Genomic DNA, 18,345 nt, shown 5'->3' on the forward strand with positions numbered 1-18,345 from the left:
TTGTACACACATATATAGCTGATATGTTGTCTTAACGAGTCCCTCTTAAGAAAGTTTCAGTGGTGGTAGATAAACTTTTGGGTGGATTTTTTTTCCCAAGCCTTTCCTTACTGTCAGTTAAAAGAAAATGTTCTGTACATTTTCCAGTTTATTTTTTTTTTTATATGTATTTGGTTCACTTTTTTCTTTTTCATTAGGGAGGTTTGTTATAATTATTACATACAATGTTCAGCAGTAGGTACAAATCTTAGTTAATCATAGCTTAATGTGTTCATGAAAAGAACACAGAATTTTCAATGTTGTAATTAGTTTAGACATTTTCATGTTTGTGAATTTATTTTTAGACTTGGTGCTTATAATTCTTATCTGTTCCATGTTTTTCCTCTGATCCTTCATGGAAGAACAGATGAAGTATTGCAGTTGAAGTGGCCCATTTAAGTCAAGTCAGTGCGAACAGGGGAGAGGCTTTACTGGGGTAAGTTCTTAAATTTTTCTATATACAAGGGTAGATATGGCTTGTATTCTGAGTTAGACTGGGTATTGATGAGTTGGTGAGTTTGCTGTTTCTGGTGATTTAAATGCTATTTGGCTTGTTTAATTTGCTGTTGCACATTCATTAAAAATTAGTTGAATTCAGTCTGCTGTGCTCTGGATCAGTTCATGCGCTGCATACTGATACCACTTGCTGTAGTAACAACATGCTTTAATCTTGACTTTGCAGAGGGCAACAGTGACTGCCATGTTAGAGGTGACTGGTGTAATTAACATGATTGTGACTTGTTGCACTTGTAATGCGTCTTATGCATTGAGCATGCCATGAGTTACTGGTGTAATTTTGCTAGAAAGTCTGACTGATTTAGCTTAGTAATAACTTTTTAAAGTGGAGTTCACGAAAGCTTCTTTTTCAAGATCTTGTATGCTCAGCTGCTATGTGCAAGGGAATATTTAATATGCAATAGGTCAACATTCTCACAGCTGTTGAGATAATATAATGTCCACTTTGATAAGGTGCTAGCAGAACATGACTGGTGGTCTCCAGCATTTATCTGACTGTTATAACTATACCCCTCCCCGAGCTGCACCTGTTCTACCCAGTTCTTCCTTGCCATGTCCCAAGGAGCTGAACCACTGTAATGATGTATGTGCCATTTCTTGTGTCAGAGTATTCCTGAGCTTTATTTATCCATTTTTTGCCCCAATGCTTGCCACATCTCTAGCCTTGCCTGCTAGGATCATGCCTATTTGTTCAGCTGCTTACCTGAGAGTTCAGGGAATTTTCTTATTTTATGACCTGTCTCTTTCCTTCACTCATACAGGTACTTCAGATACAAGGTGCTATTCTGCCTTCCTCTGTGCATGTTTTTCTATTTTAACTTTTATTTTTTATAGTGTCTCACTGCTGTTTTTCTGCCGTGATAAGTGTTTGTTTTCTAGCGAGTCACGCTGAATCTAGGGTAGCTAGTATCTGTAGCATAGTCCAGATACAGGTTTGCTGCATCTGGATCTGTTTGTAGTGGTGGTTTGTTCTGAGTAAGTTTTCCAGGCCATGTAAGATTGGAAAGGGCCTTTAATTTTTGTTTTTGTTTTTAGCTTCTGGTATTTAAGCCCTGCATTTCAGCAGGTTTCTGTTTGTTTGCAGGTTGCTCAGCATTGCACACTGCAGCACAGCCGTGTGCCATAACTGGACAGATGAATTCACCAGATGTTCATCGTGTTACCCTGCTGCAGTCATCACACTAGGGTTATCCTGTCGTCAGGCGGTCCCGCAGTCGGCCGGAATTCCAAAGTCTTGGTCCGGCGTCGGTTGCTGTCGCTTCTTCCCTGACGTCAGTGCGCCAGGGGTATATATTTTGCGTCCGACGCCATTTTCTTCAGTCTTTCTTGCCGCGCGGTGCCTGAAGCAGCAGCAGTTCGCAAGTGCAGGTCGGCCGACACCTGAGATTTTCGAAGTCGAATTTCAGATCCGAAGTCTTCAATAAAGCTAAGTACCCCATTGGGGAAACTTTTCTTGCCTCAGACCGATGTCAGAAAAAGTTAACAATTGTATTTCTTGTGGGAAGCAAATACCTCATAATGATTTTCATTCTTGCTGCATACCTTGCTTAGGCCCAGACCACAACGTCACTGGTTGTCGTTTTTGTGCTAGGTATAATAAGCGTATTATAAAAAGACGCTTTGATCTCGCACGACACTACTTCGGTAGAAAGTTTAACTACACAATGCCGTCGGAGCAACCGACTACCGGCGTGCACAAAAAAAGGCAAGGATAAGGACAAGCAGCCTAGACCCAAGCCATACTCCGAGGCCTCTGCTGGACCGGTCTCCGGTGAGGCTCCGATGCAGTCCCTGACTACCGCAGATTTGGAACCCGAGACCCCTTCGGAGCCTTTGGCGGTGAGTGCTAGGCCGACGCAGCCATTTTGTTTAGCCCCTACCGACGACACTGCAGAAAGAGATGTCGGTGCTGCAGAAACACCTTCGGTTTCTGAAGGCGTTTTCAGACCGACGCTCACCATAAAAACGTATCCTAAGCTTAAGACTCCTATTAAACCTAAAAAGACTGCACTTCAGTCTCCAGTTCAAGGCCCCATGCCTAAGAAACAGATGCTCAAAATGGCTGAAGATTTGATCTTTTTAATCGGGGGTTCCCAACCCCCACCCGACAAAAGGCCTAGACAAGAGGAAGATTATGCCTCCTCTGAACAAGTGTCTATTTCCTCAGGCTCCTCTGAGGACCAGGATTGCTCCTTCTCCCCTTATGAAGATTCTGATGCTGAGAATTCTATTCCCTCAGCTTCTCCCCCTGAAGACTACTCCTTTGGGGAAACTTTACACACTATGAGGGAACATTTTCACTGGGAAGGTCAGGACTACTCTGACTCTAAGAAAAGGCTCAGAGTTTTTTTTACTCCCCCAGCACAGACCACTTGCTATCCCCCCAGTTTTAGACATTGTGGATGATGTTTACTTAGAATCTAGTTTGAACCCCGATTCTCTGCCTCCTGCTCCAGCCAAACCAGACAGATACTATAGAGTGCCTGATTCCCACAAATTCCTTTATAAAATCCCTGTTGCTGATCCAGAAGACCATCTCCCAGGGTTCCAAAGGGGCTAAGGCTTCTATGGCAAAAAATCCTGTACCCTCTGAAAGGGACTCCAGAACACTAGACAGGTGGGGGAAAAAGGTTTACACCTCAGCCACTCTAGCTATGAGGGCACTAAATTGCCAATTTCACATGCTAAAATATCAGCAATTTCTAATGTCTCAGTTAAAACAAAAAATGAGAACACTCCCTCAACAGTCTGAATTGAAAGAAATGCAGGATCTGTTGCATGCAACTGAACAGGTGGGCAAACATACTTTACAATGTGGGTTTGATTCTTTGGAGGCTTCCTGCAGAGCAGCTGTCACTGGGTCTGTTATACGTAGGCATGCTTGTTTAAAGGAACAAACTCTGCCTGATCATGTTAAAGCAAAGCTTCTAGATATTCCCTTACAGCAGGATGTTCTTTTTGGAGTTAAAGCAGAACAAGTCTTAAAGAAAATGGAGGATAAGACAAAATCTATGCAGACAGTCAAATATTTTCTACAGGTACAGCCCCCTCACTTCAGCAGAAATTGGCCAACAAAAAATTGGTCCTTTCCAGCTACTGACAGACCACAGAGGGTTTAAATAGAGACGTCCAAGAGGCAGAGGACAACCACAAGCCCAATACAAACCTCGACAATGGGGCACTGCAACACAGAAGGGAGGAGAAGACAGGTCCCAAACTACCAGAAGGCAAACTCAATGACTTGCACCTCATCTGGCCAAGCAACACTCTCTTGGCAGCCCCCTTGGGAGCACTTTTTCCAGACAACTGGCACATTGTCACAAAGGACAAATGGGTCCTAGACATAATTTCACGAGGATACAGATTCCATTTTCACACCTTGCCAATGAAAAGAGGAATGCCAAACCTGTCACAAAATCAATGGGCAGAGGCACAAAAACAAATTACAGCTCTCATGGACATGAGAGCCATTCAACTGGTACCTACACGAGAGCAAGGCCAAGGATTTTACTCTACTCTTTCTAGTTCCCAGAAAGGACAATGCCTGGAGACCAATTCTGGACCTTTCAATTCTAAAGACGACCTTACAAGTACCCAAATTCAAGATGCTAACACTACAGCAGCTTCTTCCCATGTTGGGCAAGAAAGCATGGCTAGTAACGTTGGACCTCGAGGAGGCATACCTGCATTTCCCTAGCAGACAAAGTTGCAGAAGATACCTCAGTTTCATTGCAGGTTCAACCCATTACCAATTCTCTACACTCCCTTTTGGCTTATCTACTGCACCCAGAGTCTTCACAAAATGCCTGGCACCAGTAATTGCATACTGCAGACAAAGAGGAATTCAAATATACCCATACCTGGACGACTGCCTCATCCAAGCAGAAAGCAAGGACATTCTCTTACATCATCTGGCTTTTGTAAAACGTCTTCTAAGTTGCCTGGGGTACACAGTAAACGAAAAGAAATCAAAACTAGTACCCTCACAAAATATGACATTCCTGGGTGCCAGCTTGAATACAATGGCCCAGAAGGCTTATCTGACACCAGACAAACAACTACAACTGACTCAATATTTCAAAACAATGGCAACAAAAAACAACTACCTGCAAGAAAAATTCTGCAGGCCTTGGGCTTCATGGCATCTTGCATACTACTAATACCATTTGCAAAGCATATGAGGAAATTACAGTGGTACCTAAAAAGCGTATGGTCTCAACACAGCCACAGTTTGGACACAATGATATCTCTTATTCCCTGCGTACAACAGGAGTTTCTATGGTGGTCACAGGCATGTCACCTCAACAAGGGTCAGCCTTTCACCTTGCCCCCAGCCAGGCAAACTATGACAACAGATGCATCGGACTATGCCTGGGGGGCACACATTGCAGGACAGTGCATTCAAGGCGTATGGACTGCAGATCAAAGGAATCTGCACATCAATCAAAAAGAGATGCTAGCTGTACAGAATGCTTTGACAGCCTTCAAGAATCTATTACATCCAGGACAACTTACAATAAGGACGGACAACACCACAGTAATGTGGTACATCATAAACAAACAAGGGGGTACACACTCCTACCCTCTATGCAGGCAAGCAATGACCTTGTGGAACACAGCTCTGGCTTACTAAGTTCAGTTACAAGCTCAATTCCTGCCAGGAAAAAAGAACACATTGGCAGACGACCTCAGCAGAAACATCATGGATCCCCACGAGTGGAAACTGGATCCACAAGTATTTGCAATGATAACTCAAAAGTGGGGCCTTCCAGACATTTTGCCAGTCCTCAAAACTATCAGCTAACAAAATTTTGTACAAGGACACTTCACCATCAAGCTTGGAAAGTGGACACACTCTCATTCAGTTGGAAAAACCTGACAGTATATGCCTTCCCTCCATTACCTCTCCTCACAAAGGTGCTTCTGAAAGTCAGAAAGGAGAGACCACGACTGATACTCATAGCCCCAGACTGGCCACGCCAGCACTGGTACCCACTATTGAGGAATATGGCCCAGGGCCCACCTTGGATTTTACCACAAATTGCCCAGTTGCTCACACAGCAAAACAATCAGATTCTTCACAGCCAGCTCAAAACCTTAAATCTGGCTGCATGGCAAATCACCTAAGCATCCAGCCAGCTCCTCTTTCCCAAGCAGTTATGGATGTTATTCTGGAAGCTAGGAGGCCCAGCACCAGGAAGGCCTACTTGGACAAATGGAAAAGGTTTTGCGCCTGGAACCAAGCTAAAGGCCAAAACACACTTCAGCCTCACATGCCTCAGATTCTACAGTATTTAACTGATATGTTGCACAAAGGACTTTCTTTTTCTTCCATTAAAATCCATGTGTCAGCTATTTCAGCTCACTACAACACAGATCCACCCTTATTTTCACATCCACTTCTAAGGCAGTTCCTCAGAGGGGCAAAAAATATTAGGCCCCCCAGGAGAGCACTTACACCAACATGGGACCTCATTTTTGTTCTGGAAAAACTTGCGCTACCTCTCTTTGAACTAGCTTCCTCTGCAGATCTACAGTTTCTATCATGGAAGACTGCCCTGCTGCTAGCAATTACTTCAGCTAAAAGAGTCTCAGAGCTGCAGGCACTAATGGCAGTGGAACCTTTCCTCATTTTCCATCAAGACAGAGTATCTCTACGAACTAATCCTTCCTTCATGCCTAAGGTGGTTTTCAGTGTGGCTTTAAATCAAACCATCCACTTACCCACCTTCTTCCCAAATCCACAGAACAATGGAGAAAGACTCCTGCATTCCTTGGACATTCACAGGCAACTTCGTTACTACTTGGATAAAACTAAGGTTTTCAGAAAATCTGACCAGCTCTTTGTATCCTATGCTACAGCTTCACAAGGGAAGGCTATATCAAAACAAACCATTTCCAAATGGATAGGACATTGCATTCGGTTTTGCTATACCCATCATGGAAAACCAGTTCCTGCTACCATTAGGCCCCACTCTACCAGGGCAACAGCTACATCTACAGCCTTCCTCAGGGGGGTTCCAACCAAGGAGATTTTGGAAGCTGCAACTTGGAGTTCAGTACACACCTTTACCAAACACTATCACTTACCACTTTACTCTAAGACTAGAGCTGGCTTCGCCACTGCAGTTCTGCAGGGCCTTCTAGCCTCCTCTAACCCTCTATGACTCCTCCACCCATCCTTAGCTTTGGGATTCTACCCTAGTGTGATGACTGCAGCAGGGTAACACGATGAACATAGTACAGTTTTGTACCTACCATAAATGTAGATGTTCGCGTGTACACCCTGCAGCAGTCCAGGTTACCCTCCCTCCATCCCCTCTGATCTAACTGGCTAAATCTCTACAATACCTTCCTGATTTATTTGCTTATAGCTGTAGGGATTTTGTGTTTGTGCAAAAATTGCTTTATTTGGTACTAATTACTGACCACCTTTTTGGGGGCACCTGACATCTGGGGCAAGAAAAACTGAAGAAAATGGCGTTGGATGCAATATATATACCCCTGGCGCACTGACGTCAGGGAAGAACTAACAGCAATCGACACTGGACCAAGACTTTGGAATTCCGGCCGACTGCGGGACCGCCTGACAGGATAACCCTAGTGTGATGACTGCAGCAGGGTGTACACTCGAACATCTACATTTATGGTAGGTACAAAACTGTACTTTTTTCACTTTGCTGCAGCCGTAGCACATTAGTGTAGCCCTAATCCTTAGTACTTTAGTCAAAGAAATACTGCTAGCGAGCTGAAACCTATTAAATTACCAAAAAAAAAAAAAAAAAAAAAAACCCAGGCAGAAATATCCATCCACTGAGCTACTCCTTGAGTGATCCTGAAAAGCCCCGCTAGTGACAGCAGTCTTCAGCCTAGCATTATGGACGTTGGACCACCCTTGTTTCTCCTACCAACCTTGTTGACTTGGGTCTCTTGAGGCAATGTAGCAGTTGCCTCATGTACATCAACAACCCTCTACTAATAACTCACTCTAGTACAGAGTGTGAGAGATGTATCTGTGTGAAGAATCTTGAATCCATGCTCTCTCGCACTCAAAACAGTAACACAGAAGCGATTGTCAACCCATTCCTGCACATGCACATAGCACCACTACTCACGCATGCAATGCAAAAATCAACATATGAGGAGGTTCTTTCAAAAAACCTAACAAGACACCAAAGACCACCAAAACACAAGACTGCTACAACTAACAAAATTCCCATGACAGCACCCATGACACATAGCAGCACCATTGTCTCACCTACCAGGCATACACTCAAAAACCAAATTTTCTAGTCACAAGAGACTCAGTAATGGGACACACAGATGTCACACTCGCCAGGTTGGACAAGGAGAAAGTTGCAGTCAGCTGCCTGTTCCATGCCAGGATTCATCAGATCACGCATGCATTCAGGTCTCCTAGCAACAAGTGCCATTATGTTGGAGTGAACGACCTGAGATGTAACTCACTGGACTATGTGAAGAGAGACATGATTGAGCTCTCTTGAGTATGTGTCCCAACCAGGTATGTCCCTAGTCTTGAACAGCATACTACCCTTACTTAGAGTGATGCCACAGTGTAAGCAAAAAATGATTGATATCAGTAATTGGCTTAGTTTTTGGTGCCATTCAAAGGGGATCCAGATGTTCTTCGTCTCACATTGCTGCAGTCATAACCTGTGGGTAGTCCGCTGTCCTCGGTCGGCCCGAATACCAAAGTGTTAGGCTGGCGTCGGTCATGGTCGCTCAGATCTGACGTCAGTACGCAGTGGTACTAAAGCGCATGACCGACGCCATATCCTCAGTCTTTCTTGCCGCATGGTCCGAAGCAGAAGCAGCATTTGCAAGTGCCGATCGGCGTCCTGAAATTTTCGTATTTCGAATTTCAGACCGAAGACCAAGTTGGGCTAAGTACCCCGTTGGGGAATATTTTTGTCTTTTCTTGCCTCAGTTAATCCGGATGTCAGAAAAAGTTAATAATTGTATTTCTTGTGGGAAACAGATACCTCATAGGGACTACCACTCTCTCTGTATTCCTTGCTTGGGGACTGAGCACGATGTAGTCGGGTGTCGCTTTTGCGCTAGATTTAATAAGCGCACCATTAAACGCAGATTAGATTGTGCTAGACTTGTTTTCGGTAAGCGGTGTAACTACAACATGCCGTCGGATCCTCCGACGCCCGCTACCGCTAAGAAGCGAAAAGATAAATTGTTAAAGTCTAAGCAGGATGAGTCGTCCGTTGCTGACGCTGGTTCTATGGGAACTACTGTTGAATCTGTGGATCCAGCCGAGGTTTCAGCTGAATCACAGGGGGAACCTTTAATCTTACAGGAATTGGCCTCTCAGGAGTTAGGTCAGGCCGAGGGGGCCTCTCAAGTTTCTGTAGTTCCATCTTTACAAAATGTTGTTAGGCCTTCTACTTCTGTCACTAAAGCCCCTTCTAAAGCTAGACCTGGTCTTTCTGGCACAGGCATCAGCCCTAGTTCTTCGGGCTCTGTTCCTAAAAAACATATGCTGAAAATGGCAGAGGATTTGATTACTTTAATCAGAGGTTCTATGCCCCCTCCAGATAAGAGGCCTAGGGTGGAGGCAGAAGTGGAGGGATTGGAGCATTCCTCAGATTACTCTGAGTCTTCAGCTGAGGACATTCAGGATTTTCCTCCCTATTCTGATTCGGATGCAGAGGATTCCTGTCCTTCTGCTTCTCCTCCAGAGGATTTTTCCTTTTCTGAAACCCTGCACTCCATGAGGGAGCATTTTAAGTGGGAAGGTCAGGATTTTTCAGATTCTCGTAAGAGGCTTAGGGAATTTTTGTTTTTGCCACAACATAGACCCTTGGCTATTCCCCCTGTTTTGGATGTTGTTCAGGATGTTTTTTCTGAAGCTTCCCTTAATCCTGATTCTTTACCCCCTGCCCCTGTCAAGCCAGACAGGTATTACAGAGTTCCAGAGGCTCATAAATATTTGTATAAGAGTCCTAGAGCTGACCCGGAAACTATTAGTCAAGGAGCTAAGGGTGTCAGGGCTTCTGTAGTTAAGAATCCAGTACCTCTGGATAAAGATTCTAGGGCTTTGGATAGGTGGGGTAAAAAAGTGTATACCTCCTCCACGCTAGCTATGAGGGCTTTAAATTGCCAGTTTCATATGCTGAAGTATCAGAACTTTCTGTTAAGTCAGTTGAAATCTAAGGTAGATGCTTTAGCTGAGGGTATAGAGTGTAAGGAATTGCAGGACTTAGTTCATGCCTCTGATCAGGTTGGTAAGCATTCCTTGCAGTGTGGCTTTGATGCTCTTCAGGCTTCTTCCAGGGTGGCTGCCACTGGTTCAGTTATTCGTAGGCACGCCTGGCTTAAGGATCAAAATTTGTCAGAGCATGTTAAAGCTCGAATTTTGGATGCTCCTCTTCAATCTGAAGTTCTTTTTGGTTCTCCTGTGGAGTCAGTTTTGAAAAAAATGGAAGACAAAGCTAAGTCCATGCAGACGGTTAAGGAATTTTTGCAAGTGCAGCCCCCTAAGTTTAGCAGAAATTGGCCTGCAAAAGGTTGGGCTTACCCTTCTTCCGATTTTCAGTCTAAGGGCAGGTCTAGACGTGGTAGGGGCAGAGCTCATGCTCAGGGTTCTTTCAGACCTAGGACATGGAGTTCTCCTGCACAATCTTCTGGTGAGGGCAGGGGGTCAGCCTTTTCGTAAACAGACCCAATGACCTGTATCTCCAGCTGCCAGATTCCTCCTGTCTGGCAGCTCCTCTAGGAGGAAAGTTGGCACTTTTCAAACAAAAATTGGCTTTTGGTCACCCAGGACAAATGGTTGTTGGACATTATAAATCAAGGTTACAAGTTTTATTTTCACACCTTGCCTCCTTTCAAAGGCATGCCGGATGTACCTCCTCAGCAAAGGCTGGAGGCTCACAAACAGATTTCTTTACTTTTACAAATGGGGGCTATCCAGGTGGTACCTCCGTCAGAAGTAGGCCTAGGATTTTATTCTCGCCTATTCCTTGTGCCAAAGAAAGGAAACACTTGGAGGCCAATTCTGGATTTGTCCATTCTCAATACATACCTAGACATTCCAAAGTTCAAGATGTTAACTTTGCAGCAACTTCTGCCTCTGCTAGGCAAAGATCACTGGATGGTAACTCTGGATCTCAAAGAGGCTTATCTTCACATTCCTATCAGGCCCAGCTGCAGGAGGTTCCTGCGTTTTGGCTGGTACTTTTCATTATCAGTTCTCTGCATTGCCCTTTGGCTTATCTACTGCCAGGGTGTTCACAAAGGTCCTGGCTCCTGTGATAGCCTTCTTAAGACTAAGAGGAATACAAATTTATCCTTATCTGGACGATTGCCTGATTCTTGCTCAAGACAAAGTCAAGTTACTTCAGCATCTACAGTATGTAATGGCAGTTTTAAGGTGCCTAGGGTATTCTGTGAACTAAACAAAGTCCAGTCTAGTACCCTCTCAGGACATGTGCTTTCTGGGTGTGAGACTGAATACAGCCTCTCAAATGGCCTTTTTGACCCCGGACAAACAAAGAAATCTTCACCTATACTTCCAGCAATTATCCCTAATGTCCAGGCTGACTGCAAGGACAGTCCTTCAAGCCTTGGGGTTCATGGCATCTTGTATTCTGGTACTTCCCAATGCCAAACTGCATATGAGGAAGCTACAATGGTATCTCAAAAGTGTATGGACTCAACACTGCCACGATTTGGACACTGTCATTCAGATAATACCTTGCATCCAGAAGGAATTCTTGTGGTGGGCTCAGGAATGTCACCTAAACAAGGGACTCTCTGTGACCCGACCAGAGGCCAGTCAGATCTTAACGACGGATGCCTCAGACTTGGCTTGGGGAGCACACTTCAATGGGAAATGGATTCAAGACACGTGGCCTCCCAGACTACAGCATTTGCATATCAACATGAAGGAGATGTTAGCAGTCCAATTTGCCCTGATGGCTTTCAAGGATCTACTTCAACCGGGACAGGTGTTGATTCAAACAGACAACACAACAGTCATGTGGTACATCAACAAGCAGGGGGGGAACCCATTCGTACCCTCTTTGCAGACAAGCTATGATTTTGTGGGAGACTGCTCTGAGTTTGCACATCACTCTTCAAGCACGGTTTCTGCCAGGAGCACAGAACTCCTTAGCCGATGTTTTGAGCAGACAAATGGTGGATCCCCACGAGTGGAAATTGGATCCTCATGTATTCCAACAGTTGACAGTGGCTTGGGGAACTCCAGACATAGATCTGTTCGCTTCTCCACTAAATTTCCAACTGCCAAAATTTTGCACAAAGATGTTTCACCCAAAAGCTTGGAAAGTGGATGCTCTATCTTTCAGTTGGAACAACCTTCACGTCTATGCTTTCCCTCCTCTGCCTCTCCTTCCCAAGGTGCTCTTGAAGGTCAGACAGGACAACCCTTGCATGATTCTAATAGCACCAGATTGGCCACGTCAGCACTGGTATCCTCTGCTGAGGAGTTTAGTACAGGAGCCTCCTTGGCCTTTGCCACCAATTCCACACCTTTTGTCCCAGGCAAGCAATCATTTCCTCAATGTCAGGGTACAGTCCCTGCATCTGACAGCCTGGCATATTCTGTTTTAGACCCTGGGGGGTCACAGCTTCCTCAACAAGTTTTGAATGTCATATTGGAAGCTAGACGACCTAGTACTAGAAAAGTTTATGCTGATAAATGGAGGAGATTTTTTCTTTGGAGCACAGCAAAGAGCTTTGATGTTTCAGTGCCTAATTTGAGTTTTACATTACAGTACCTTACTGAATTATTAGACAAGGGTTTGTCTTTCTCCTCCGTGAAAGTTCATGCTGCAGCCATTTCTGCTCACTATGATTGTGACCCTCCATTATTTTCTCACCCTTTGTTTAAGCAATTTCTTAGAGGGGCAAAGAACATAAGACCCCCACGTAGAGCTCCTACTCCTTCCTGGGATCTCAATTTTGTGTTGGAAAAGCTTACTTTACCTCCTTTTGAACCTGCAGCTACATCTGAGTTGAAGTTTTTGTCTTGGAAGACTGCCTTTTTGTTGGCCATTACGTCTGCTAGGAGGGTATCTGAATTACAGGCTCTCATGGCAGTTGAGCCCTTCCTGATATTCCATAAGGATAGGGTGTCCCTGCGTACTAACCCTACTTTTATGCCTAAAGTTGTTTCTAATGTGGCCTTAAACCAGTCTATTCATTTGCCTACTTTTTATGCTGATCCCCAAAATAAAGGGGAAAAAATTTTGCATTCTTTGGATATTCACAGGCAGTTACGCTATTATTTGAGCAGAACTAAAGGGTTCAGGCAGACTCAACAGTTATTCATTTCTTTTGCTTTGGGTTCACAAGGGAAAGCTGTTTCAAAGCAAACTATTTCTAAGTGGATTGGCCATTGTATTGCTTTTTGTTATTCTCATCATGGGAAGGATGTTCCGGCTGGGATCAGACCTCATTCCACTAGGCTACTGCCACTTCTACTGCCTTTTTAAGGGGAGTAGCTACTAAGGATATTTTGGAGGCAGCTACTTGGAGCTCAGTGCACACTTTTACTAAACATTACCATCTCCCTATTTATTCCAAGTCTAGGGCTGGGTTTGCCACTGCAGTTTTACAGGGCATGTTAGCAGCTCCTAATGCTTTCTAATTTTGCCAACCTCCCTTTACCTTTGCTTTGGGATTCTACCCACAGGTTATGACTGCAGCAATGTGAGACGAAGAACATAGTACAGTTTTGTACCTACCATAAATGTAGATGTTCGAGGATCCACATTGCTGCAGTCCAATTTTCCCTCCCTCCTTCCCCTCTGTAGTTTGGGGTTGCTGTGTTTCTTTTGGGGTAATTATTATTATTATTTTTTCTATATTGGTGGTTGGGTATTTTCTATTTTTGGCTATGGCCTTTTCTTTTTAGGCCTTCTGACATCTGGGGCAAGAAAGACTGAGGATATGGCGTCGGTCATGCGCTTTAGTACCACTGCGTACTGACGTCAGATCTGAGCGACCATGACCGACGCCAGCCTAACACTTTGGTATTCGGGCCGACCGAGGACAGCGGACTACCCACAGGTTATGACTGCAGCAATGTGGATCCTCGAACATCTACATTTATGGTAGGTACAAAACTGTACTTTTCTGTTAGCCTGGAAAGCCATGATCGACAAACCTCACTGCTTTGCCAGAGATAGTTTGCACCTGGCACCTCTAGGCTTTTGGCTGCTGACAAAGGCTCTTGCCTCCTGCAGTGCCGTTTTTTAGGCAAAGTCTCAAGCAAACTTACTGACGTGAAATTTGCCAGTCATAACAAGATAAGGGTCATGCTGCTAAATGCTAGGAGCTTAAACCAAAAACTGCAAATCCTGGAAGCACTTCTATCACTGGAAGATGATGTCTGTGCAGTCACAGAAACCTGGCTCAAGACTTCAGAGGGTACCCAGGCCTTGGAAGGCTACAATGCCCTCCACACCTTCAGACCACAAAATCAACTTGTGAGAACCAAAGGAGGCAGTGTTTTTTATCTATATTAGAGATAAATTCACCTCCCATCTAGTTAGACTAGACAAGTCCATGGAGTTACTAAGTTCAGGGTGTGGTGGGTAAGACCCCCATTTAAGTCATAGCCAGATGTTCTTCATGTTTCACTGTTGTAGTCATTACATTTGGGTAATCTGCTGGCATGTTGCCGTCAGTCGGCCTGAATTCCAAAGTCTTGGGTCCTGCGTAAGTTGCTGTCTTCTCTTCCATGACGTGAGGTTATCAGGGGTATAAAACATGCAGCCAACGCCATTTTCTTTAGTCTTTCTTACCGCGTGGTGCCCAAAGTAAAAGCATTTTGCAAGTGCCGGTCGGCCGACTACTGAAATATTTGAGTTTGATTTTCAGAACCGAAGTCTTCACTAAAGCGAAGTACCCCATTGGGGAAACTTTTTTCTTGCACCATACCGATGTCAGAAAAAATTAATAATTGTATTACTTGTGGGAAGCAAATACCTCATAAGGATTTCCATTTGTACTGTATTCCTTGCCTAGGCCCTGATCAAAATGTGCCGGGCTGTCGGTTTTGTGCTAGATTTAACCAACGCACTATTAAGCGTCGGTATATTTTTGCCTCAAAGTATTTTGGAAACAGATTTAACTATCCAGAAATGTTGTCTGATAACAATCCGACTACCGGAGTACATAAAAAATGCAAAGAAAAGGACAGAGGCAGTCGAGATCCAAAACGGATGACAAAGCTTCTCCTAAGCCAGTCACCGGTTCACCGGTACTCGGTGAGGCGCTTTCGCAGCCCCTGATACCCGCTACCTTTGAGTCGCAGGCCTCTACCGACACCCATGTGGAGTCCGGCATGCCGCAAGATACTCAAGGTTTTGGACCGACGGATGCATCTCCCCCGCATGGGTCCGGAGCCGCTGAGCAGGCACCGGCTTCTGAGGTTGTATTCAGACCTCAACATTTATATATCAAACCGACAACAGCTGCAAAACCAAAGACAAAAGCAACTTCTAAAACTAAAAAAACTGACACATGAGCCACTTGCACAGGCCTCTATGCTTAAAAAACAGATGATCAAAATGGCTGAAGACCTTATTACCATGATCAGGGATACCCATCCCCCTCCAAATAAGAGGCCTAGGCAAGACACTGATTATGAATCTTCAGATCAGGTTTCTATTTCTTCTGATTCCTCTTCTGATCAGGAATTATCTATACCTCCCTATGAGGATTCCGATGCAGAGGAATCTATACCATCTGCTTCTCCTCCTGAGGATTATTCAATTGGTGAAACCTTGCATACTTTTCAGGAGCATTTTCACTGGGAGAGTCAAGATTTCTCATAATCAAAAAAGAGGCTCAGGGATTTCCTTCTCCCTCGGCACAGGCCTTTAGCCATTCCCCCGGTTTTAGACATTGTGGGTGATGTGTTTTTGGAGTCAAGCTTGACCCCTGACTCCTTACCTCCGGCTTCCAGTAAGCCTGGCAGATATTACAGGGTCCCTGACTCTCATAAATTTTTATTTAGAAACCCTGCTGCTGATCTTGAAACTATTTCAAAGGGAGTTAAGGCCTAAACAGCAAAAAATCGTACCCCCTCTGACAGAGACTCAAGGGCACTGGACAGATGGGGAAAAAAGGTTTATACATCTGCAACCTTGGCAATCAGAGCCTTAAACTGTCAATTTCATATGCCTAAGTATCAACAACATGTTATGGGATTGCTGAAACAGAAAATTATGTTGATTTCTGAATGTGCAGAAAATAAAGAATTGCAGGAATTATTGCATGCAGCTGAACAGGTTGGAAAACATACTTTGCAATGTGGTTTTGACTCCTTAGAGGCCACCTGCAGGGCGGCAGTTACTGGATCTGTGCTTAGGAGACCTGCCTGGCTAAAGGAACAAAATTTGCCTGATCATGTTAAAGCTAAATTGCTAGATGTACCTTTACAGCATGATACTCTGTTTGGTATTAAGGCAGAAGAGGTTTTATCGAAACTGTTAAAGACTTCTTACAAGTGCAGCCACCAAGATTCAGTAGACCCTGGCCTACAAAGAATTGGTCCTTTCCCGTGTCAGACAGAGCTCAATGGGGCAAATCCAGATGTCCTAAGAGTTCCAGATACCAGGTGCAAGATTCATACAGGTCAAAGCAGTGGGGCGCTTCTACCTCCAAAACTGGAGGAGATAAAGCGCAAACCTACAAAAAACAGTCCCAGTTGACTTCCCTCTGCCTACATCAAGCACTTATCTTTTGGCAGCACCCCTAGGGTGAAAATTAGCAGTTTTTACTCAAAATTGGCAGTTAATAACCCAGGACAAGTGGGTACTAAACATAGTATCACAGGGATACAGATTCCATTTCCACACTCTGCCAATGGCAAACGGTTGGCCAGTTCTGCCCAAAAATCAGTGGGCAGAGGCACAGAAACAGGTTACGTCCCTCATGGATATGGGGGCCATTCAGCCAGTACCAGAACAGGAAAAAGGACAAGGTTTTACTCAAAACTGTTCTTGGTATCCAGAAAGGACAAGGCCTGGCGTCCAATACTGGATTTATGAATTTTGAACACATACCTGGACATTCCAAAATTCAAAATGCTGACTTTGCAGTAGCTTCTGCCCATGCTGGGCAAGAATGCTTGGCTGGTGACATTAGACCTAAAAGAGGCATACCTGCATGTCCCAATAAGACAGTCGTGCAGAAGATACCTCAGGTTCAAGGCTGGTTTAATGCATTACCAATTCTCTGCACTGCCCTTTGGCTTATCTACTGCGCCTAGGGTCTTCACAAATTGCCTGGCACCAGTAATTGCATTTTGCAGACAAAAAAGTATACAAATATATCCTTACTTGGACGACTGTCTCATTCAAGCAGAGAGCAAGGACATTCTTCTTCAACACCTGGTGTTTGTGAAAAGGCTTCTAACATGCCTAGGGTACACAATAAACGAAAATAAATCACAACTGGTACCCTCTCAAAAGATAACATTCCTGGGTGCAAGCTTGAATACAACTGCCCAGATGGCTTACCTCATGCCAGACAAGCAAAGGCAGCTGACTACTTACTTCAAACTGATGGCAACAAAAACCCAGTTATCTGCAAGACAAATTCTGCAGGCTTTGGGCTTCATGGCATCCTACATTCTACTGATTCCATATGTGAGACTGCATATGAGGAAACTTCAATGGTACCTAAAAAGTTTATGGAGTCAACATTCTCAGAGTCGGAAAACAATGATTCCTCTCATACCCTGCCTACAACAGGAGTTTCTGTGATGGGCAAAGGCATGTCACCAGAACATGGGATGGGCCTTCACTCTACCCCCTGCCAGCCAAACCTTAACAACAGACTCATCAGATTATGTCTGGGGGCCCACATGGCAGGAAGATGCATTCAGGACATATGGACCCCAAAAGAAATGCATCTACATATCAACCAGAAAGAGATGCTAGCTGTTCAAAATGCCATAACAGCCTTCAAGGATTTACTTCATCCAAGACAACTACTGATGAAGACTGACAACACCACAGTCATGTGGTATATAAACAAGCAAGGGGGCACACACATACCCCCTTTGCAGATTAGCCATGGCACTGTGGGACACAACTTTGACCTACCAAATACATCTCCAAGCTCAATTACTGCCAGGAAAGCAAAATACTCTGGCAGACGATTTAAGCAGAAACCTTATGGACCCTCACAAGCGTAAACTAAATCCACAAGTCTTCAGCCTGATAACAGAGGAATGGGGGAGCCCAGACATAGATCTCTTTGCCTCTCCTCAAAATTATCAATTGAAAAGATTCTGCACAAGGGCTTATCACAGACAAGCATGGAAAGTGGACGCCCTATCCTTCAGTTGGAAAAACCTGTCAGTTTACGCCTTTCCTCCTCTGCCTCTTCTTCCCAATGCCCTCCTAAAAGTCAGACAAGAGAAACCAAAGATGATACTAATTGCCCCAGACTGGCCCCACCAATACTGGTATCCAGTCCTAAGGAACTTGTCTCAATACCCAGCTTGGGTCTTATCTCAAAGACGTCAACTATTGTCCTAGCAAAACAATCGGATCCTGCACAATCAACTCCAGACATTGAAGCCGGCAGCATATCTGATCATGTAGTTATACAAACAACTCCTCTCAGTAAAGCTGTGATGGATGTCATTTTGGAAGCCAGAAGGCCTAGTACTAGAAAATCATATGCTGATAAATGGAAGAGATTCTGTGCTTGGAATCGAGCACAAAGAACTGATACAGCAGAACCAAATATTCCTCAGATATTACAATACTT

General features: G+C 44.4%; 1 protein-coding gene across 6 annotated transcripts in view; it reads left to right on the top strand.

The window, feature by feature from the left end:
- The first annotated feature begins 404 nt into the window (after nucleotides 1–404).
- Nucleotides 405–18,345, top strand: part of ARHGEF1 (Rho guanine nucleotide exchange factor 1) — a 3,019,431-nt gene continuing 3,001,490 nt past the window's right edge. For all 6 annotated transcript variants that reach the window (XM_044080805.1, XM_044080809.1, XM_044080807.1 and 3 more), the window contains exon 1: nucleotides 405–475. The gene's annotated coding sequence lies outside the window, so the exon portion shown is untranslated. The remainder of the gene's footprint in view (nucleotides 476–18,345) is intronic.

Source organism: Protopterus annectens, chromosome 8.part0, assembly GCF_019279795.1.
Source record: "Protopterus annectens isolate FY-2018-M chromosome 8.part0, PAN1.0, whole genome shotgun sequence".
NCBI classification, from domain to species: Eukaryota; Metazoa; Chordata; order Ceratodontiformes; family Protopteridae; genus Protopterus; species Protopterus annectens.